Source organism: Castor canadensis, chromosome 10 (genome assembly GCF_047511655.1).
Source record: "Castor canadensis chromosome 10, mCasCan1.hap1v2, whole genome shotgun sequence".
NCBI classification, from domain to species: domain Eukaryota; kingdom Metazoa; phylum Chordata; class Mammalia; order Rodentia; family Castoridae; genus Castor; species Castor canadensis.
Genome location: NC_133395.1, coordinates 88,139,556 through 88,159,296, shown reverse-complemented (window position 1 = coordinate 88,159,296; position 19,741 = coordinate 88,139,556). Strand labels below are relative to the sequence as shown.

Sequence of the window (19,741 nt, the reverse complement as noted above, 5' to 3'; positions counted from 1 at the left end):
ACAGGATCGTGCCAGCAGAACTGGCCCTGGCTGAGCCCCGTACCCACCCTCCTGCCATCCCTGGCCCTGCTAGCAAATGGCAGAGATCCTCTGGCCTCCGAGCCCAGACAAAAATCCTGATGCAGTTGGCCGAGGGGCCGCAAACCAAGGCTTCGCTTGTTCCCGCTCAGGCCCCAGCCATACCCTCTTGTCCTTCGGCTGCTCGTGTGTGGGGTGGGGGAGAGGAGGGTGCGTCCCCGTGCGTGCGTGCGTGGTCTGGGTGTCTCTGCGTGGTGTGTGTGTGTGTGTGTGTGTGTGTTAGATGCCGTGCCTGGTGTAGGTGGGGAAGAGCAAGCCCTCACGCACAGAGCCCCATCACACACTGGGGCCGGGCCGAGGGGGTCAATCTGCTCGGCCTGATTGCGTTGGGCATACATTGCAGAAGGTGGGTTTTCCAAGGCGGAGCAGAGGGTCCCGGCACCTGAGGTTGTCCACGGGGAGAATGTCTGTTCCACGGGGGCAAGCGGTCCCTTCCGTCGTGCCCAAGCCCATGTGACCCCGAAGGCCAGGTGGCCCCGGTCCTTGAGCTGACTGAGGAGTGCTTTGAGACCCGGAGGGTGGCACAGGCGACTGGGCGCCAGCGGCGGCCCTCCCTCCCTTTGAGCGGGACGGGGAGCTGCCGCTGGCATCCGGAGCTCTGGCGGCCTGCGCCCTCTGTCCCTGTGACCGCAGGCTCTGCCGTGGGAGGCGGGATCCCACGTAGAGGTCGCGCGCTGGCTGCCCTGTCTTGGGTTGAGCGACGGAGCGCGACGTGGAGCAGCACCCGACTGAGGCTCCCTGCTTCTCTGTCCCCTGGCGTCTTGCCCTGGACCCAGTGCACCACCTTGTGGCGAGCCCAGGTGTGGCGCGTCCCGCTGTGGGGCCCGCTGGGGTGCAGGACCCACTTTCTCATGGCTTCCGCACGTCCCTCCCCGCCCGCCTGGAGGGCAGTTGGGGAGCGGTCCCCAACGTGGCCTGGGACCAACCTCGCTGGTGACCCGTGTCGCGGGCGCGCGCCCCAGGAGAGTGTGGGGAGGGGAGAGGATTCGGGGACGTAGCTGTGAGGATTCGGTGTGCGTGGGTCTGGCGGGTGGCCCGGACGGGGTCGGGGTCGTGGTCACGGTGGGTCGTTGTGGTGGTGGTGGTGGTGGTGGTGCTGGGGGTGGTGGTGGTGGTGGGGGGGGTGGTGGCGAAGTCCCCGAAGACAAAAGGAGCAGCGAGGGAGGGAGGAGCAAAAGCCTACAGCACCCGGTATTCCCAGGCGGTCTCCCATCCAAGTACTAACCAGGCCCGACCCTGCTTAGCTTCCGAGATCAGACGAGATCGGGCGCGTTCAGGGTGGTATGGCCGTAGACGCTAGCCGCCGCCTCCGGGAGCCCCAAGAGCCTGCCGAGGGCCCCGGCGTGCGTCTCCACGCTGCTCTCCTGGCACGGCTGGGAGTCCGGGTGGGGGCTGGCAGCCCGGGGCCAGCGGCCAGAGGCCCCGCGCGCCTGCTCGGGCAGCCGGTCTCGCCCAGGTGGCCGCTGGGTGGCTTTCTTCCCGAGGTGTCCTGCTGCCAGGACGAGGGTCAAGTTTTCTCGGGGGAAAATTTCTCAGTGCTCTCGGGCGCTTGTTCTTCTGGGAATGTCCACTGCTGTGGCCAAGGCGGGGGACGCACAGCTCGGGCCAGGGCAAGCAGCCGCCCTCCTCCGTCGCCTCCTGGAGCCGTATCCTTGGGTGGGTGCGTGGCTCCCAGCGGAGGTCTCGGGGACCCTTCCGGTCCTCTTCGTCCGGAAAGCGCCACTGCCCCTCCAGCCCATCAGGAAAACGGCAGCCGCGCCCTTCGCCGACCCGCTCCGCCCTCCTCCACACTCAGGGCCTGGGGCTGCGGGGCTGAATCGTGAGGCTTTCCAGCCCAGGACTTCACCTCTGGCCCCTTTCACACCCGGGATCTTGGGAAGAAGAAACAAAACCAAACACAGCCAAAGCCATCTCCTCCGACCCGGGGCCCCTCCACATCCCTTCCGATCCCGGGTTCCTGCCGGCCTCCCGGGGCGTTTCTCCCAGGCAGGCCTTCGCGGCCACTACACGGGGCTGAGCACTCGAGTCCTCGGGCGTCACGGGGCCCGCGGCCACGCCAAGCACGCACGACTCCCGGGTCTCGTCTGCTCCTGGGTGCCCTGGGCCTCTTCCCTGTGCCGCTGCTGGGTCTTGTGCCCCTGCTTGGCCTCCTTCAGACCCGGCCCCGTGCTACGCGGCCACGTGCTACAGGATCGTGCCAGCAGAACTGGCCCTGGCTGAGCCCCGTACCCACCCTCCTGCCATCCCTGGCCCTGCTAGCAAATGGCAGAGATCCTCTGGCCTCCGAGCCCAGACAAAAATCCTGATGCAGTTGGCCGAGGGGCCGCAAACCAAGGCTTCGCTTGTTCCCGCTCAGGCCCCAGCCATACCCTCTTGTCCTTCGGCTGCTCGTGTGTGGGGTGGGGGAGAGGAGGGTGCGTCCCCGTGCGTGCGTGCGTGGTCTGGGTGTCTCTGCGTGGTGTGTGTGTGTGTGTGTGTGTGTGTTAGATGCCGTGCCTGGTGTAGGTGGGGAAGAGCAAGCCCTCACGCACAGAGCCCCATCACACACTGGGTCCGGGCCGAGGGGGTCAATCTGCTCGGCCTGATTGCGTTGGGCATACATTGCAGAAGGTGGGTTTTCCAAGGCGGAGCAGAGGGTCCCGGCACCTGAGGTTGTCCACGGGGAGAATGTCTGTTCCACGGGGGCAAGCGGTCCCTTCCGTCGTGCCCAAGCCCATGTGACCCCGAAGGCCAGGTGGCCCCGGTCCTTGAGCTGACTGAGGAGTGCTTTGAGACCCGGAGGGTGGCACAGGCGACTGGGCGCCAGCGGCGGCCCTCCCTCCCTTTGAGCGGGACGGGGAGCTGCCGCTGGCATCCGGAGCTCTGGCGGCCTGCGCCCTCTGTCCCTGTGACCGCAGGCTCTGCCGTGGGAGGCGGGATCCCACGTAGAGGTCGCGCGCTGGCTGCCCTGTCTTGGGTTGAGCGACGGAGCGCGACGTGGAGCAGCACCCGACTGAGGCTCCCTGCTTCTCTGTCCCCTGGCGTCTTGCCCTGGACCCAGTGCACCACCTTGTGGCGAGCCCAGGTGTGGCGCGTCCCGCTGTGGGGCCCGCTGGGGTGCAGGACCCACTTTCTCATGGCTTCCGCACGTCCCTCCCCGCCCGCCTGGAGGGCAGTTGGGGAGCGGTCCCCAACGTGGCCTGGGACCAACCTCGCTGGTGACCCGTGTCGCGGGCGCGCGCCCCAGGAGAGTGTGGGGAGGGGAGAGGATTCGGGGACGTAGCTGTGAGGATTCGGTGTGCGTGGGTCTGGCGGGTGGCCCGGACGGGGTCGGGGTCGTGGTCACGGTGGGTCGTTGTGGTGGTGGTGGTGGTGGTGGTGCTGGGGGTGGTGGTGGTGGTGGGGGGGGTGGTGGCGAAGTCCCCGAAGACAAAAGGAGCAGCGAGGGAGGGAGGAGCAAAAGCCTACAGCACCCGGTATTCCCAGGCGGTCTCCCATCCAAGTACTAACCAGGCCCGACCCTGCTTAGCTTCCGAGATCAGACGAGATCGGGCGCGTTCAGGGTGGTATGGCCGTAGACGCTAGCCGCCGCCTCCGGGAGCCCCAAGAGCCTGCCGAGGGCCCCGGCGTGCGTCTCCACGCTGCTCTCCTGGCACGGCTGGGAGTCCGGGTGGGGGCTGGCAGCCCGGGGCCAGCGGCCAGAGGCCCCGCGCGCCTGCTCGGGCAGCCGGTCTCGCCCAGGTGGCCGCTGGGTGGCTTTCTTCCCGAGGTGTCCTGCTGCCAGGACGAGGGTCAAGTTTTCTCGGGGGAAAATTTCTCAGTGCTCTCGGGCGCTTGTTCTTCTGGGAATGTCCACTGCTGTGGCCAAGGCGGGGGACGCACAGCTCGGGCCAGGGCAAGCAGCCGCCCTCCTCCGTCGCCTCCTGGAGCCGTATCCTTGGGTGGGTGCGTGGCTCCCAGCGGAGGTCTCGGGGACCCTTCCGGTCCTCTTCGTCCGGAAAGCGCCACTGCCCCTCCAGCCCATCAGGAAAACGGCAGCCGCGCCCTTCGCCGACCCGCTCCGCCCTCCTCCACACTCAGGGCCTGGGGCTGCGGGGCTGAATCGTGAGGCTTTCCAGCCCAGGACTTCACCTCTGGCCCCTTTCACACCCGGGATCTTGGGAAGAAGAAACAAAACCAAACACAGCCAAAGCCATCTCCTCCGACCCGGGGCCCCTCCACATCCCTTCCGATCCCGGGTTCCTGCCGGCCTCCCGGGGCGTTTCTCCCAGGCAGGCCTTCGCGGCCACTACACGGGGCTGAGCACTCGAGTCCTCGGGCGTCACGGGGCCCGCGGCCACGCCAAGCACGCACGACTCCCGGGTCTCGTCTGCTCCTGGGTGCCCTGGGCCTCTTCCCTGTGCCGCTGCTGGGTCTTGTGCCCCTGCTTGGCCTCCTTCAGACCCGGCCCCGTGCTACGCGGCCACGTGCTACAGGATCGTGCCAGCAGAACTGGCCCTGGCTGAGCCCCGTACCCACCCTCCTGCCATCCCTGGCCCTGCTAGCAAATGGCAGAGATCCTCTGGCCTCCGAGCCCAGACAAAAATCCTGATGCAGTTGGCCGAGGGGCCGCAAACCAAGGCTTCGCTTGTTCCCGCTCAGGCCCCAGCCATACCCTCTTGTCCTTCGGCTGCTCGTGTGTGGGGTGGGGGAGAGGAGGGTGCGTCCCCGTGCGTGCGTGCGTGGTCTGGGTGTCTCTGCGTGGTGTGTGTGTGTGTGTGTGTGTGTGTTAGATGCCGTGCCTGGTGTAGGTGGGGAAGAGCAAGCCCTCACGCACAGAGCCCCATCACACACTGGGGCCGGGCCGAGGGGGTCAATCTGCTCGGCCTGATTGCGTTGGGCATACATTGCAGAAGGTGGGTTTTCCAAGGCGGAGCAGAGGGTCCCGGCACCTGAGGTTGTCCACGGGGAGAATGTCTGTTCCACGGGGGCAAGCGGTCCCTTCCGTCGTGCCCAAGCCCATGTGACCCCGAAGGCCAGGTGGCCCCGGTCCTTGAGCTGACTGAGGAGTGCTTTGAGACCCGGAGGGTGGCACAGGCGACTGGGCGCCAGCGGCGGCCCTCCCTCCCTTTGAGCGGGACGGGGAGCTGCCGCTGGCATCCGGAGCTCTGGCGGCCTGCGCCCTCTGTCCCTGTGACCGCAGGCTCTGCCGTGGGAGGCGGGATCCCACGTAGAGGTCGCGCGCTGGCTGCCCTGTCTTGGGTTGAGCGACGGAGCGCGACGTGGAGCAGCACCCGACTGAGGCTCCCTGCTTCTCTGTCCCCTGGCGTCTTGCCCTGGACCCAGTGCACCACCTTGTGGCGAGCCCAGGTGTGGCGCGTCCCGCTGTGGGGCCCGCTGGGGTGCAGGACCCACTTTCTCATGGCTTCCGCACGTCCCTCCCCGCCCGCCTGGAGGGCAGTTGGGGAGCGGTCCCCAACGTGGCCTGGGACCAACCTCGCTGGTGACCCGTGTCGCGGGCGCGCGCCCCAGGAGAGTGTGGGGAGGGGAGAGGATTCGGGGACGTAGCTGTGAGGATTCGGTGTGCGTGGGTCTGGCGGGTGGCCCGGACGGGGTCGGGGTCGTGGTCACGGTGGGTCGTTGTGGTGGTGGTGGTGGTGGTGGTGCTGGGGGTGGTGGTGGTGGTGGGGGGGGTGGTGGCGAAGTCCCCGAAGACAAAAGGAGCAGCGAGGGAGGGAGGAGCAAAAGCCTACAGCACCCGGTATTCCCAGGCGGTCTCCCATCCAAGTACTAACCAGGCCCGACCCTGCTTAGCTTCCGAGATCAGACGAGATCGGGCGCGTTCAGGGTGGTATGGCCGTAGACGCTAGCCGCCGCCTCCGGGAGCCCCAAGAGCCTGCCGAGGGCCCCGGCGTGCGTCTCCACGCTGCTCTCCTGGCACGGCTGGGAGTCCGGGTGGGGGCTGGCAGCCCGGGGCCAGCGGCCAGAGGCCCCGCGCGCCTGCTCGGGCAGCCGGTCTCGCCCAGGTGGCCGCTGGGTGGCTTTCTTCCCGAGGTGTCCTGCTGCCAGGACGAGGGTCAAGTTTTCTCGGGGGAAAATTTCTCAGTGCTCTCGGGCGCTTGTTCTTCTGGGAATGTCCACTGCTGTGGCCAAGGCGGGGGACGCACAGCTCGGGCCAGGGCAAGCAGCCGCCCTCCTCCGTCGCCTCCTGGAGCCGTATCCTTGGGTGGGTGCGTGGCTCCCAGCGGAGGTCTCGGGGACCCTTCCGGTCCTCTTCGTCCGGAAAGCGCCACTGCCCCTCCAGCCCATCAGGAAAACGGCAGCCGCGCCCTTCGCCGACCCGCTCCGCCCTCCTCCACACTCAGGGCCTGGGGCTGCGGGGCTGAATCGTGAGGCTTTCCAGCCCAGGACTTCACCTCTGGCCCCTTTCACACCCGGGATCTTGGGAAGAAGAAACAAAACCAAACACAGCCAAAGCCATCTCCTCCGACCCGGGGCCCCTCCACATCCCTTCCGATCCCGGGTTCCTGCCGGCCTCCCGGGGCGTTTCTCCCAGGCAGGCCTTCGCGGCCACTACACGGGGCTGAGCACTCGAGTCCTCGGGCGTCACGGGGCCCGCGGCCACGCCAAGCACGCACGACTCCCGGGTCTCGTCTGCTCCTGGGTGCCCTGGGCCTCTTCCCTGTGCCGCTGCTGGGTCTTGTGCCCCTGCTTGGCCTCCTTCAGACCCGGCCCCGTGCTACGCGGCCACGTGCTACAGGATCGTGCCAGCAGAACTGGCCCTGGCTGAGCCCCGTACCCACCCTCCTGCCATCCCTGGCCCTGCTAGCAAATGGCAGAGATCCTCTGGCCTCCGAGCCCAGACAAAAATCCTGATGCAGTTGGCCGAGGGGCCGCAAACCAAGGCTTCGCTTGTTCCCGCTCAGGCCCCAGCCATACCCTCTTGTCCTTCGGCTGCTCGTGTGTGGGGTGGGGGAGAGGAGGGTGCGTCCCCGTGCGTGCGTGCGTGGTCTGGGTGTCTCTGCGTGGTGTGTGTGTGTGTGTGTGTGTGTGTTAGATGCCGTGCCTGGTGTAGGTGGGGAAGAGCAAGCCCTCACGCACAGAGCCCCATCACACACTGGGGCCGGGCCGAGGGGGTCAATCTGCTCGGCCTGATTGCGTTGGGCATACATTGCAGAAGGTGGGTTTTCCAAGGCGGAGCAGAGGGTCCCGGCACCTGAGGTTGTCCACGGGGAGAATGTCTGTTCCACGGGGGCAAGCGGTCCCTTCCGTCGTGCCCAAGCCCATGTGACCCCGAAGGCCAGGTGGCCCCGGTCCTTGAGCTGACTGAGGAGTGCTTTGAGACCCGGAGGGTGGCACAGGCGACTGGGCGCCAGCGGCGGCCCTCCCTCCCTTTGAGCGGGACGGGGAGCTGCCGCTGGCATCCGGAGCTCTGGCGGCCTGCGCCCTCTGTCCCTGTGACCGCAGGCTCTGCCGTGGGAGGCGGGATCCCACGTAGAGGTCGCGCGCTGGCTGCCCTGTCTTGGGTTGAGCGACGGAGCGCGACGTGGAGCAGCACCCGACTGAGGCTCCCTGCTTCTCTGTCCCCTGGCGTCTTGCCCTGGACCCAGTGCACCACCTTGTGGCGAGCCCAGGTGTGGCGCGTCCCGCTGTGGGGCCCGCTGGGGTGCAGGACCCACTTTCTCATGGCTTCCGCACGTCCCTCCCCGCCCGCCTGGAGGGCAGTTGGGGAGCGGTCCCCAACGTGGCCTGGGACCAACCTCGCTGGTGACCCGTGTCGCGGGCGCGCGCCCCAGGAGAGTGTGGGGAGGGGAGAGGATTCGGGGACGTAGCTGTGAGGATTCGGTGTGCGTGGGTCTGGCGGGTGGCCCGGACGGGGTCGGGGTCGTGGTCACGGTGGGTCGTTGTGGTGGTGGTGGTGGTGGTGGTGCTGGGGGTGGTGGTGGTGGTGGGGGGGGTGGTGGCGAAGTCCCCGAAGACAAAAGGAGCAGCGAGGGAGGGAGGAGCAAAAGCCTACAGCACCCGGTATTCCCAGGCGGTCTCCCATCCAAGTACTAACCAGGCCCGACCCTGCTTAGCTTCCGAGATCAGACGAGATCGGGCGCGTTCAGGGTGGTATGGCCGTAGACGCTAGCCGCCGCCTCCGGGAGCCCCAAGAGCCTGCCGAGGGCCCCGGCGTGCGTCTCCACGCTGCTCTCCTGGCACGGCTGGGAGTCCGGGTGGGGGCTGGCAGCCCGGGGCCAGCGGCCAGAGGCCCCGCGCGCCTGCTCGGGCAGCCGGTCTCGCCCAGGTGGCCGCTGGGTGGCTTTCTTCCCGAGGTGTCCTGCTGCCAGGACGAGGGTCAAGTTTTCTCGGGGGAAAATTTCTCAGTGCTCTCGGGCGCTTGTTCTTCTGGGAATGTCCACTGCTGTGGCCAAGGCGGGGGACGCACAGCTCGGGCCAGGGCAAGCAGCCGCCCTCCTCCGTCGCCTCCTGGAGCCGTATCCTTGGGTGGGTGCGTGGCTCCCAGCGGAGGTCTCGGGGACCCTTCCGGTCCTCTTCGTCCGGAAAGCGCCACTGCCCCTCCAGCCCATCAGGAAAACGGCAGCCGCGCCCTTCGCCGACCCGCTCCGCCCTCCTCCACACTCAGGGCCTGGGGCTGCGGGGCTGAATCGTGAGGCTTTCCAGCCCAGGACTTCACCTCTGGCCCCTTTCACACCCGGGATCTTGGGAAGAAGAAACAAAACCAAACACAGCCAAAGCCATCTCCTCCGACCCGGGGCCCCTCCACATCCCTTCCGATCCCGGGTTCCTGCCGGCCTCCCGGGGCGTTTCTCCCAGGCAGGCCTTCGCGGCCACTACACGGGGCTGAGCACTCGAGTCCTCGGGCGTCACGGGGCCCGCGGCCACGCCAAGCACGCACGACTCCCGGGTCTCGTCTGCTCCTGGGTGCCCTGGGCCTCTTCCCTGTGCCGCTGCTGGGTCTTGTGCCCCTGCTTGGCCTCCTTCAGACCCGGCCCCGTGCTACGCGGCCACGTGCTACAGGATCGTGCCAGCAGAACTGGCCCTGGCTGAGCCCCGTACCCACCCTCCTGCCATCCCTGGCCCTGCTAGCAAATGGCAGAGATCCTCTGGCCTCCGAGCCCAGACAAAAATCCTGATGCAGTTGGCCGAGGGGCCGCAAACCAAGGCTTCGCTTGTTCCCGCTCAGGCCCCAGCCATACCCTCTTGTCCTTCGGCTGCTCGTGTGTGGGGTGGGGGAGAGGAGGGTGCGTCCCCGTGCGTGCGTGCGTGGTCTGGGTGTCTCTGCGTGGTGTGTGTGTGTGTGTGTGTGTGTGTTAGATGCCGTGCCTGGTGTAGGTGGGGAAGAGCAAGCCCTCACGCACAGAGCCCCATCACACACTGGGGCCGGGCCGAGGGGGTCAATCTGCTCGGCCTGATTGCGTTGGGCATACATTGCAGAAGGTGGGTTTTCCAAGGCGGAGCAGAGGGTCCCGGCACCTGAGGTTGTCCACGGGGAGAATGTCTGTTCCACGGGGGCAAGCGGTCCCTTCCGTCGTGCCCAAGCCCATGTGACCCCGAAGGCCAGGTGGCCCCGGTCCTTGAGCTGACTGAGGAGTGCTTTGAGACCCGGAGGGTGGCACAGGCGACTGGGCGCCAGCGGCGGCCCTCCCTCCCTTTGAGCGGGACGGGGAGCTGCCGCTGGCATCCGGAGCTCTGGCGGCCTGCGCCCTCTGTCCCTGTGACCGCAGGCTCTGCCGTGGGAGGCGGGATCCCACGTAGAGGTCGCGCGCTGGCTGCCCTGTCTTGGGTTGAGCGACGGAGCGCGACGTGGAGCAGCACCCGACTGAGGCTCCCTGCTTCTCTGTCCCCTGGCGTCTTGCCCTGGACCCAGTGCACCACCTTGTGGCGAGCCCAGGTGTGGCGCGTCCCGCTGTGGGGCCCGCTGGGGTGCAGGACCCACTTTCTCATGGCTTCCGCACGTCCCTCCCCGCCCGCCTGGAGGGCAGTTGGGGAGCGGTCCCCAACGTGGCCTGGGACCAACCTCGCTGGTGACCCGTGTCGCGGGCGCGCGCCCCAGGAGAGTGTGGGGAGGGGAGAGGATTCGGGGACGTAGCTGTGAGGATTCGGTGTGCGTGGGTCTGGCGGGTGGCCCGGACGGGGTCGGGGTCGTGGTCACGGTGGGTCGTTGTGGTGGTGGTGGTGGTGGTGGTGCTGGGGGTGGTGGTGGTGGTGGGGGGGGTGGTGGCGAAGTCCCCGAAGACAAAAGGAGCAGCGAGGGAGGGAGGAGCAAAAGCCTACAGCACCCGGTATTCCCAGGCGGTCTCCCATCCAAGTACTAACCAGGCCCGACCCTGCTTAGCTTCCGAGATCAGACGAGATCGGGCGCGTTCAGGGTGGTATGGCCGTAGACGCTAGCCGCCGCCTCCGGGAGCCCCAAGAGCCTGCCGAGGGCCCCGGCGTGCGTCTCCACGCTGCTCTCCTGGCACGGCTGGGAGTCCGGGTGGGGGCTGGCAGCCCGGGGCCAGCGGCCAGAGGCCCCGCGCGCCTGCTCGGGCAGCCGGTCTCGCCCAGGTGGCCGCTGGGTGGCTTTCTTCCCGAGGTGTCCTGCTGCCAGGACGAGGGTCAAGTTTTCTCGGGGGAAAATTTCTCAGTGCTCTCGGGCGCTTGTTCTTCTGGGAATGTCCACTGCTGTGGCCAAGGCGGGGGACGCACAGCTCGGGCCAGGGCAAGCAGCCGCCCTCCTCCGTCGCCTCCTGGAGCCGTATCCTTGGGTGGGTGCGTGGCTCCCAGCGGAGGTCTCGGGGACCCTTCCGGTCCTCTTCGTCCGGAAAGCGCCACTGCCCCTCCAGCCCATCAGGAAAACGGCAGCCGCGCCCTTCGCCGACCCGCTCCGCCCTCCTCCACACTCAGGGCCTGGGGCTGCGGGGCTGAATCGTGAGGCTTTCCAGCCCAGGACTTCACCTCTGGCCCCTTTCACACCCGGGATCTTGGGAAGAAGAAACAAAACCAAACACAGCCAAAGCCATCTCCTCCGACCCGGGGCCCCTCCACATCCCTTCCGATCCCGGGTTCCTGCAGGCCTCCCGGGGCGTTTCTCCCAGGCAGGCCTTCGCGGCCACTACACGGGGCTGAGCACTCGAGTCCTCGGGCGTCACGGGGCCCGCGGCCACGCCAAGCACGCACGACTCCCGGGTCTCGTCTGCTCCTGGGTGCCCTGGGCCTCTTCCCTGTGCCGCTGCTGGGTCTTGTGCCCCTGCTTGGCCTCCTTCAGACCCGGCCCCGTGCTACGCGGCCACGTGCTACAGGATCGTGCCAGCAGAACTGGCCCTGGCTGAGCCCCGTACCCACCCTCCTGCCATCCCTGGCCCTGCTAGCAAATGGCAGAGATCCTCTGGCCTCCGAGCCCAGACAAAAATCCTGATGCAGTTGGCCGAGGGGCCGCAAACCAAGGCTTCGCTTGTTCCCGCTCAGGCCCCAGCCATACCCTCTTGTCCTTCGGCTGCTCGTGTGTGGGGTGGGGGAGAGGAGGGTGCGTCCCCGTGCGTGCGTGCGTGGTCTGGGTGTCTCTGCGTGGTGTGTGTGTGTGTGTGTGTGTGTGTTAGATGCCGTGCCTGGTGTAGGTGGGGAAGAGCAAGCCCTCACGCACAGAGCCCCATCACACACTGGGGCCGGGCCGAGGGGGTCAATCTGCTCGGCCTGATTGCGTTGGGCATACATTGCAGAAGGTGGGTTTTCCAAGGCGGAGCAGAGGGTCCCGGCACCTGAGGTTGTCCACGGGGAGAATGTCTGTTCCACGGGGGCAAGCGGTCCCTTCCGTCGTGCCCAAGCCCATGTGACCCCGAAGGCCAGGTGGCCCCGGTCCTTGAGCTGACTGAGGAGTGCTTTGAGACCCGGAGGGTGGCACAGGCGACTGGGCGCCAGCGGCGGCCCTCCCTCCCTTTGAGCGGGACGGGGAGCTGCCGCTGGCATCCGGAGCTCTGGCGGCCTGCGCCCTCTGTCCCTGTGACCGCAGGCTCTGCCGTGGGAGGCGGGATCCCACGTAGAGGTCGCGCGCTGGCTGCCCTGTCTTGGGTTGAGCGACGGAGCGCGACGTGGAGCAGCACCCGACTGAGGCTCCCTGCTTCTCTGTCCCCTGGCGTCTTGCCCTGGACCCAGTGCACCACCTTGTGGCGAGCCCAGGTGTGGCGCGTCCCGCTGTGGGGCCCGCTGGGGTGCAGGACCCACTTTCTCATGGCTTCCGCACGTCCCTCCCCGCCCGCCTGGAGGGCAGTTGGGGAGCGGTCCCCAACGTGGCCTGGGACCAACCTCGCTGGTGACCCGTGTCGCGGGCGCGCGCCCCAGGAGAGTGTGGGGAGGGGAGAGGATTCGGGGACGTAGCTGTGAGGATTCGGTGTGCGTGGGTCTGGCGGGTGGCCCGGACGGGGTCGGGGTCGTGGTCACGGTGGGTCGTTGTGGTGGTGGTGGTGGTGGTGGTGCTGGGGGTGGTGGTGGTGGTGGGGGGGGTGGTGGCGAAGTCCCCGAAGACAAAAGGAGCAGCGAGGGAGGGAGGAGCAAAAGCCTACAGCACCCGGTATTCCCAGGCGGTCTCCCATCCAAGTACTAACCAGGCCCGACCCTGCTTAGCTTCCGAGATCAGACGAGATCGGGCGCGTTCAGGGTGGTATGGCCGTAGACGCTAGCCGCCGCCTCCGGGAGCCCCAAGAGCCTGCCGAGGGCCCCGGCGTGCGTCTCCACGCTGCTCTCCTGGCACGGCTGGGAGTCCGGGTGGGGGCTGGCAGCCCGGGGCCAGCGGCCAGAGGCCCCGCGCGCCTGCTCGGGCAGCCGGTCTCGCCCAGGTGGCCGCTGGGTGGCTTTCTTCCCGAGGTGTCCTGCTGCCAGGACGAGGGTCAAGTTTTCTCGGGGGAAAATTTCTCAGTGCTCTCGGGTGCTTGTTCTTCTGGGAATGTCCACTGCTGTGGCCAAGGCGGGGGACGCACAGCTCGGGCCAGGGCAAGCAGCCGCCCTCCTCCGTCGCCTCCTGGAGCCGTATCCTTGGGTGGGTGCGTGGCTCCCAGCGGAGGTCTCGGGGACCCTTCCGGTCCTCTTCGTCCGGAAAGCGCCACTGCCCCTCCAGCCCATCAGGAAAACGGCAGCCGCGCCCTTCGCCGACCCGCTCCGCCCTCCTCCACACTCAGGGCCTGGGGCTGCGGGGCTGAATCGTGAGGCTTTCCAGCCCAGGACTTCACCTCTGGCCCCTTTCACACCCGGGATCTTGGGAAGAAGAAACAAAACCAAACACAGCCAAAGCCATCTCCTCCGACCCGGGGCCCCTCCACATCCCTTCCGATCCCGGGTTCCTGCCGGCCTCCCGGGGCGTTTCTCCCAGGCAGGCCTTCGCGGCCACTACACGGGGCTGAGCACTCGAGTCCTCGGGCGTCACGGGGCCCGCGGCCACGCCAAGCACGCACGACTCCCGGGTCTCGTCTGCTCCTGGGTGCCCTGGGCCTCTTCCCTGTGCCGCTGCTGGGTCTTGTGCCCCTGCTTGGCCTCCTTCAGACCCGGCCCCGTGCTACGCGGCCACGTGCTACAGGATCGTGCCAGCAGAACTGGCCCTGGCTGAGCCCCGTACCCACCCTCCTGCCATCCCTGGCCCTGCTAGCAAATGGCAGAGATCCTCTGGCCTCCGAGCCCAGACAAAAATCCTGATGCAGTTGGCCGAGGGGCCGCAAACCAAGGCTTCGCTTGTTCCCGCTCAGGCCCCAGCCATACCCTCTTGTCCTTCGGCTGCTCGTGTGTGGGGTGGGGGAGAGGAGGGTGCGTCCCCGTGCGTGCGTGCGTGGTCTGGGTGTCTCTGCGTGGTGTGTGTGTGTGTGTGTGTGTGTGTTAGATGCCGTGCCTGGTGTAGGTGGGGAAGAGCAAGCCCTCACGCACAGAGCCCCATCACACACTGGGGCCGGGCCGAGGGGGTCAATCTGCTCGGCCTGATTGCGTTGGGCATACATTGCAGAAGGTGGGTTTTCCAAGGCGGAGCAGAGGGTCCCGGCACCTGAGGTTGTCCACGGGGAGAATGTCTGTTCCACGGGGGCAAGCGGTCCCTTCCGTCGTGCCCAAGCCCATGTGACCCCGAAGGCCAGGTGGCCCCGGTCCTTGAGCTGACTGAGGAGTGCTTTGAGACCCGGAGGGTGGCACAGGCGACTGGGCGCCAGCGGCGGCCCTCCCTCCCTTTGAGCGGGACGGGGAGCTGCCGCTGGCATCCGGAGCTCTGGCGGCCTGCGCCCTCTGTCCCTGTGACCGCAGGCTCTGCCGTGGGAGGCGGGATCCCACGTAGAGGTCGCGCGCTGGCTGCCCTGTCTTGGGTTGAGCGACGGAGCGCGACGTGGAGCAGCACCCGACTGAGGCTCCCTGCTTCTCTGTCCCCTGGCGTCTTGCCCTGGACCCAGTGCACCACCTTGTGGCGAGCCCAGGTGTGGCGCGTCCCGCTGTGGGGCCCGCTGGGGTGCAGGACCCACTTTCTCATGGCTTCCGCACGTCCCTCCCCGCCCGCCTGGAGGGCAGTTGGGGAGCGGTCCCCAACGTGGCCTGGGACCAACCTCGCTGGTGACCCGTGTCGCGGGCGCGCGCCCCAGGAGAGTGTGGGGAGGGGAGAGGATTCGGGGACGTAGCTGTGAGGATTCGGTGTGCGTGGGTCTGGCGGGTGGCCCGGACGGGGTCGGGGTCGTGGTCACGGTGGGTCGTTGTGGTGGTGGTGGTGGTGGTGGTGCTGGGGGTGGTGGTGGTGGTGGGGGGGGTGGTGGCGAAGTCCCCGAAGACAAAAGGAGCAGCGAGGGAGGGAGGAGCAAAAGCCTACAGCACCCGGTATTCCCAGGCGGTCTCCCATCCAAGTACTAACCAGGCCCGACCCTGCTTAGCTTCCGAGATCAGACGAGATCGGGCGCGTTCAGGGTGGTATGGCCGTAGACGCTAGCCGCCGCCTCCGGGAGCCCCAAGAGCCTGCCGAGGGCCCCGGCGTGCGTCTCCACGCTGCTCTCCTGGCACGGCTGGGAGTCCGGGTGGGGGCTGGCAGCCCGGGGCCAGCGGCCAGAGGCCCCGCGCGCCTGCTCGGGCAGCCGGTCTCGCCCAGGTGGCCGCTGGGTGGCTTTCTTCCCGAGGTGTCCTGCTGCCAGGACGAGGGTCAAGTTTTCTCGGGGGAAAATTTCTCAGTGCTCTCGGGCGCTTGTTCTTCTGGGAATGTCCACTGCTGTGGCCAAGGCGGGGGACGCACAGCTCGGGCCAGGGCAAGCAGCCGCCCTCCTCCGTCGCCTCCTGGAGCCGTATCCTTGGGTGGGTGCGTGGCTCCCAGCGGAGGTCTCGGGGACCCTTCCGGTCCTCTTCGTCCGGAAAGCGCCACTGCCCCTCCAGCCCATCAGGAAAACGGCAGCCGCGCCCTTCGCCGACCCGCTCCGCCCTCCTCCACACTCAGGGCCTGGGGCTGCGGGGCTGAATCGTGAGGCTTTCCAGCCCAGGACTTCACCTCTGGCCCCTTTCACACCCGGGATCTTGGGAAGAAGAAACAAAACCAAACACAGCCAAAGCCATCTCCTCCGACCCGGGGCCCCTCCACATCCCTTCCGATCCCGGGTTCCTGCCGGCCTCCCGGGGCGTTTCTCCCAGGCAGGCCTTCGCGGCCACTACACGGGGCTGAGCACTCGAGTCCTCGGGCGTCACGGGGCCCGCGGCCACGCCAAGCACGCACGACTCCCGGGTCTCGTCTGCTCCTGGGTGCCCTGGGCCTCTTCCCTGTGCCGCTGCTGGGTCTTGTGCCCCTGCTTGGCCTCCTTCAGACCCGGCCCCGTGCTACGCGGCCACGTGCTACAGGATCGTGCCAGCAGAACTGGCCCTGGCTGAGCCCCGTACCCACCCTCCTGCCATCCCTGGCCCTGCTAGCAAATGGCAGAGATCCTCGCAGAGATCCTCTGGCCTCCGAGCCCAGACAAAAATCCTGATGCAGTTGGCCGAGGGGCCGCAAACCAAGGCTTCGCTTGTTCCCGCTCAGGCCCCAGCCATACCCTCTTGTCCTTCGGCTGCTCGTGTGTGGGGTGGGGGAGAGGAGGGTGCGTCCCCGTGCGTGCGTGCGTGGTCTGGGTGTCTCTGCGTGGTGTGTGTGTGTGTGTGTGTGTGTGTGTGTGTTAGATGCCGTGCCTGGTGTAGGTGGGGAAGAGCAAGCCCTCACGCACAGAGCCCCATCACACACTGGGGCCGGGCCGAGGGGGTCAATCTGCTCGGCCTGATTGCGTTGGGCATACATTGCAGAAGGTGGGTTTTCCAAGGCGGAGCAGAGGGTCCCGGCACCTGAGGTTGTCCACGGGGAGAATGTCTGTTCCACGGGGGCAAGCGGTCCCTTCCGTCGTGCCCAAGCCCATGTGACCCCGAAGGCCAGGTGGCCCCGGTCCTTGAGCTGACTGAGGAGTGCTTTGAGACCCGGAGGGTGGCACAGGCGACTGGGCGCCAGCGGCGGCCCTCCCTCCCTTTGAGCGGGACGGGGAGCTGCCGCTGGCATCCGGAGCTCTGGCGGCCTGCGCCCTCTGTCCCTGTGACCGCAGGCTCTGCCGTGGGAGGCGGGATCCCACGTAGAGGTCGCGCGCTGGCTGCCCTGTCTTGGGTTGAGCGACGGAGCGCGACGTGGAGCAGCACCCGACTGAGGCTCCCTGCTTCTCTGTCCCCTGGCGTCTTGCCCTGGACCCAGTGCACCACCTTGTGGCGAGCCCAGGTGTGGCGCGTCCCGCTGTGGGGCCCGCTGGGGTGCAGGACCCACTTTCTCATGGCTTCCGCACGTCCCTCCCCGCCCGCCTGGAGGGCAGTTGGGGAGCGGTCCCCAACGTGGCCTGGGACCAACCTCGCTGGTGACCCGTGTCGCGGGCGCGCGCCCCAGGAGAGTGTGGGGAGGGGAGAGGATTCGGGGACGTAGCTGTGAGGATTCGGTGTGCGTGGGTCTGGCGGGTGGCCCGGACGGGGTCGGGGTCGTGGTCACGGTGGGTCGTTGTGGTGGTGGTGGTGGTGGTGGTGCTGGGGGTGGTGGTGGTGGTGGGGGGGGTGGTGGCGAAGTCCCCGAAGACAAAAGGAGCAGCGAGGGAGGGAGGAGCAAAAGCCTACAGCACCCGGTATTCCCAGGCGGTCTCCCATCCAAGTACTAACCAGGCCCGACCCTGCTTAGCTTCCGAGATCAGACGAGATCGGGCGCGTTCAGGGTGGTATGGCCGTAGACGCTAGCCGCCGCCTCCGGGAGCCCCAAGAGCCTGCCGAGGGCCCCGGCGTGCGTCTCCACGCTGCTCTCCTGGCACGGCTGGGAGTCCGGGTGGGGGCTGGCAGCCCGGGGCCAGCGGCCAGAGGCCCCGCGCGCCTGCTCGGGCAGCCGGTCTCGCCCAGGTGGCCGCTGGGTGGCTTTCTTCCCGAGGTGTCCTGCTGCCAGGACGAGGGTCAAGTTTTCTCGGGGGAAAATTTCTCAGTGCTCTCGGGCGCTTGTTCTTCTGGGAATGTCCACTGCTGTGGCCAAGGCGGGGGACGCACAGCTCGGGCCAGGGCAAGCAGCCGCCCTCCTCCGTCGCCTCCTGGAGCCGTATCCTTGGGTGGGTGCGTGGCTCCCAGCGGAGGTCTCGGGGACCCTTCCGGTCCTCTTCGTCCGGAAAGCGCCACTGCCCCTCCAGCCCATCAGGAAAACGGCAGCCGCGCCCTTCGCCGACCCGCTCCGCCCTCCTCCACACTCAGGGCCTGGGGCTGCGGGGCTGAATCGTGAGGCTTTCCAGCCCAGGACTTCACCTCTGGCCCCTTTCACACCCGGGATCTTGGGAAGAAGAAACAAAACCAAACACAGCCAAAGCCATCTCCTCCGACCCGGGGCCCCTCCACATCCCTTCCGATCCCGGGTTCCTGCCGGCCTCCCGGGGCGTTTCTCCCAGGCAGGCCTTCGCGGCCACTACACGGGGCTGAGCACTCGAGTCCTCGGGCGTCACGGGGCCCGCGGCCACGCCAAGCACGCACGACTCCCGGGTCTCGTCTGCTCCTGGGTGCCCTGGGCCTCTTCCCTGTGCCGCTGCTGGGTCTTGTGCCCCTGCTTGGCCTCCTTCAGACCCGGCCCCGTGCTACGCGGCCACGTGCTACAGGATCGTGCCAGCAGAACTGGCCCTGGCTGAGCCCCGTACCCACCCTCCTGCCATCCCTGGCCCTGCTAGCAAATGGCAGAGATCCTCTGGCCTCCGAGCCCAGACAAAAATCCTGATGCAGTTGGCCGAGGGGCCGCAAACCAAGGCTTCGCTTGTTCCCGCTCAGGCCCCAGCCATACCCTCTTGTCCTTCGGCTGCTCGTGTGTGGGGTGGGGGAGAGGAGGGTGCGTCCCCGTGCGTGCGTGCGTGGTCTGGGTGTCTCTGCGTGGTGTGTGTGTGTGTGTGTGTGTGTGTGTGTGTTAGATGCCGTGCCTGGTGTAGGTGGGGAAGAGCAAGCCCTCACGCACAGAGCCCCATCACACACTGGGGCCGGGCCGAGGGGGTCAATCTGCTCGGCCTGATTGCGTTGGGCATACATTGCAGAAGGTGGGTTTTCCAAGGCGGAGCAGAGGGTCCCGGCACCTGAGGTTGTCCACGGGGAGAATGTCTGTTCCACGGGGGCAAGCGGTCCCTTCCGTCGTGCCCAAGCCCATGTGACCCCGAAGGCCAGGTGGCCCCGGTCCTTGAGCTGACTGAGGAGTGCTTTGAGACCCGGAGGGTGGCACAGGCGACTGGGCGCCAGCGGCGGCCCTCCCTCCCTTTGAGCGGGACGGGGAGCTGCCGCTGGCATCCGGAGCTCTGGCGGCCTGCGCCCTCTGTCCCTGTGACCGCAGGCTCTGCCGTGGGAGGCGGGATCCCACGTAGAGGTCGCGCGCTGGCTGCCCTGTCTTGGGTTGAGCGACGGAGCGCGACGTGGAGCAGCACCCGACTGAGGCTCCCTGCTTCTCTGTCCCCTGGCGTCTTGCCCTGGACCCAGTGCACCACCTTGTGGCGAGCCCAGGTGTGGCGCGTCCCGCTGTGGGGCCCGCTGGGGTGCAGGACCCACTTTCTCATGGCTTCCGCACGTCCCTCCCCGCCCGCCTGGAGGGCAGTTGGGGAGCGGTCCCCAACGTGGCCTGGGACCAACCTCGCTGGTGACCCGTGTCGCGGGCGCGCGCCCCAGGAGAGTGTGGGGAGGGGAGAGGATTCGGGGACGTAGCTGTGAGGATTCGGTGTGCGTGGGTCTGGCGGGTGGCCCGGACGGGGTCGGGGTCGTGGTCACGGTGGGTCGTTGTGGTGGTGGTGGTGGTGGTGGTGCTGGGGGTGGTGGTGGTGGTGGGGGGGGTGGTGGCGAAGTCCCCGAAGACAAAAGGAGCAGCGAGGGAGGGAGGAGCAAAAGCCTACAGCACCCGGTATTCCCAGGCGGTCTCCCATCCAAGTACTAACCAGGCCCGACCCTGCTTAGCTTCCGAGATCAGACGAGATCGGGCGCGTTCAGGGTGGTATGGCCGTAGACGCTAGCCGCCGCCTCCGGGAGCCCCAAGAGCCTGCCGAGGGCCCCGGCGTGCGTCTCCACGCTGCTCTCCTGGCACGGCTGGGAGTCCGGGTGGGGGCTGGCAGCCCGGGGCCAGCGGCCAGAGGCCCCGCGCGCCTGCTCGGGCAGCCGGTCTCGCCCAGGTGGCCGCTGGGTGGCTTTCTTCCCGAGGTGTCCTGCTGCCAGGACGAGGGTCAAGTTTTCTCGGGGGAAA

The 19,741-nt window shown here is 67.8% G+C and overlaps 9 non-coding genes across 9 annotated transcripts; all 9 read right to left on the bottom strand.

Annotated features, from left to right (window-relative positions):
• Positions 1-1,254: 1,254 nt before the first annotated feature.
• LOC141411801 (5S ribosomal RNA) lies at positions 1,255-1,373 on the bottom strand. Its single transcript, XR_012436640.1, has one exon. It is a non-coding gene; the product is annotated as a 5S ribosomal RNA (ribosomal RNA).
• A 2,145-nt stretch (positions 1,374-3,518) lies between these two features.
• Positions 3,519-3,637, bottom strand: LOC141411800 (5S ribosomal RNA). The gene has a single exon (XR_012436639.1). It is a non-coding gene; the product is annotated as a 5S ribosomal RNA (ribosomal RNA).
• Positions 3,638-5,782: 2,145 nt separating this feature from the next.
• LOC141411798 (5S ribosomal RNA) lies at positions 5,783-5,901 on the bottom strand. The gene has a single exon (XR_012436637.1). It is a non-coding gene; the product is annotated as a 5S ribosomal RNA (ribosomal RNA).
• Positions 5,902-8,046: 2,145 nt separating this feature from the next.
• LOC141411797 (5S ribosomal RNA) lies at positions 8,047-8,165 on the bottom strand. Its single transcript, XR_012436636.1, has one exon. It is a non-coding gene; the product is annotated as a 5S ribosomal RNA (ribosomal RNA).
• Positions 8,166-10,310: 2,145 nt separating this feature from the next.
• Positions 10,311-10,429, bottom strand: LOC141411796 (5S ribosomal RNA). The gene has a single exon (XR_012436635.1). It is a non-coding gene; the product is annotated as a 5S ribosomal RNA (ribosomal RNA).
• Positions 10,430-12,574: 2,145 nt separating this feature from the next.
• On the bottom strand, positions 12,575-12,693 carry LOC141411795 (5S ribosomal RNA). Its single transcript, XR_012436634.1, has one exon. It is a non-coding gene; the product is annotated as a 5S ribosomal RNA (ribosomal RNA).
• A 2,145-nt stretch (positions 12,694-14,838) lies between these two features.
• Positions 14,839-14,957, bottom strand: LOC141411794 (5S ribosomal RNA). The gene has a single exon (XR_012436633.1). It is a non-coding gene; the product is annotated as a 5S ribosomal RNA (ribosomal RNA).
• Positions 14,958-17,120: 2,163 nt separating this feature from the next.
• On the bottom strand, positions 17,121-17,239 carry LOC141411793 (5S ribosomal RNA). Its single transcript, XR_012436632.1, has one exon. It is a non-coding gene; the product is annotated as a 5S ribosomal RNA (ribosomal RNA).
• A 2,151-nt stretch (positions 17,240-19,390) lies between these two features.
• Positions 19,391-19,509, bottom strand: LOC141411792 (5S ribosomal RNA). The gene has a single exon (XR_012436631.1). It is a non-coding gene; the product is annotated as a 5S ribosomal RNA (ribosomal RNA).
• Between the last annotated feature and the right edge of the window lie 232 nt (positions 19,510-19,741).